Genomic DNA, 1,754 nt, shown 5'->3' on the forward strand with positions numbered 1-1,754 from the left:
GGCTGGCCGTCCCCTGGGTGGAGGTGTGGGAGCCGCAGATGTGGCTGGGGGCCCGGCTGGGGAGCTCCCTCTCGGGGCTCGGGGCCTCCCACCCCCAGGCACGAAGGACCGAGCAGGGGGAGGCAGGGGCTCCCGGCCACGCAGGCTGCCCACGGGGTCTGAGAGCAGCAGGCCGCCCTGGAGCCGGCACCGACGGACAGAGAGATGGACAGACAGGCAGCAGGAGGAGGGTGGGCCGGGGCAGAGGTGGCAGGGCAGGGACCGCTTTGCCTCTCCGTGCATGGCCGCCACCCCGCGTGCCGCCCACCGCCCTCCCTCAGGCCCAGCGCCCTTTCCCACAAAGCCCCCAGCAGGCAGGGGCCGGGCGACAGCCCTGCGTGCTCCTTCCTGAGCCCCCGTGGGGCCCCACCCTCACTGCCCCCAGGGCCAGGTGAGGGTGACATCACGCCCACCTGCAGAGCTGAGTGGCACCGGCCTGGGGCTCCTGGGTGTGCACAGCGGTTTCCTAGGCAACCGGGTGATCCAGGAGCTGAGCGGGCGAGGGAGGACACACGCCAGCGGGACCCTGCCAGGCGCCCATGGGCGAGGGGTGGGGAGGCAGGACCCCACCCACACCCCCTGCGTGGGGGCCGTGTGCAAAGGGGACTGCTGGGGGGGCAGGCGGAGGGCCAAGGGCCTGGCGAGGCGCTGACCCTGCTGCCACGCGAGGCCCAGAGCAGGGACGGGGCAGAGCGCCACCAGGCCAGACGGATCCCAGGCCGTGCCCAGGCCAGGCCTGTCGGGCCCACCCCAGTCCTGGGACCGGGGGCAGCCTTGAGGACGCAGTCCCATGCAAGTGGCCTGGTCACCCCGGGGGGTCAGCGGGCTCGTCTGGGGTCCAGAGGCTCCAGCCTGAGAGATGGGCTCCCCCGGCTCCAGAGCAGGCCCCGGAGGCGGGTGGGGAGAGGTGGGAGCGGGTGTCCCAGAAAAGCCCACCTCAGCCTTAGAAGGGAAGTCTCACTGGTAGGGCCCAGGAGCCCTCTCGCTCAAGGGGGCAGCCTGGACTCATGGCCCTCGGCCGGGCCGGGGGACTTCCCGGGCTCGGGGCGCCTCCTGGGGCTGAGACCAGCAGGGGGTGGACGCAGAGTCGTTGAGAGAGGCTCGATTCTCGTCAACCTTCCGTGACCACGGGGCTCAGAAGTCGGGACTTCAGGGTCCCCCAAGGGCAGAGGGCCTGCGCCCACTCCAGCCGCAAGCCCCCTCATCGGGGAGGGTCTCTGAGCCGAGGTTGGCGCCACCAGACCCAGAGGGACACTCCCCAGTGGAGGGCCAGCCCCAGGGGGGCAGCCGAGGCCCAGCACCCCAGCCCTGCCCAGCCAGGTCCCTGTGCCCCCCCGATCTCCGCCAGGCCTTTGGGGCAGGGGCGCCACGGGTATGCAGCTCCCTCCACACCCTCCCCAGACGGCGGTGTTCTGGCCCCAGCTTGGATGCTCCTGGGGTCCCAACGCAGCACGCGGAGGGCGGAGAGGGTCCGGGCGAGAGGGGGCACACCCCCGGCAGCCAGACCCCTGCCTGCCGCCCCTGCCTGCAAGGTCCAAGGCCCCCGCAGCATGCTGCTTTTCTCTAGCACGTGTGCTTGTGCTCATGCCTTCCAAGACACCGTGGGGGGCGGGGGAGAGACAAGGAGGGTAAGGGCCGTCAGGGCTCTGTCCTCGTGGGGCTGGCGGCGGGAGCGAGAGGACGGGCCTGCCTGGGTCTCCCGCCAGCCTGGCACC

This window comes from Carlito syrichta, unplaced genomic scaffold, assembly GCF_000164805.1.
Source record: "Carlito syrichta isolate Samal-C Ts95f unplaced genomic scaffold, Tarsius_syrichta-2.0.1 Scaffold303293, whole genome shotgun sequence".
NCBI classification, from domain to species: Eukaryota; Metazoa; Chordata; class Mammalia; order Primates; family Tarsiidae; genus Carlito; species Carlito syrichta.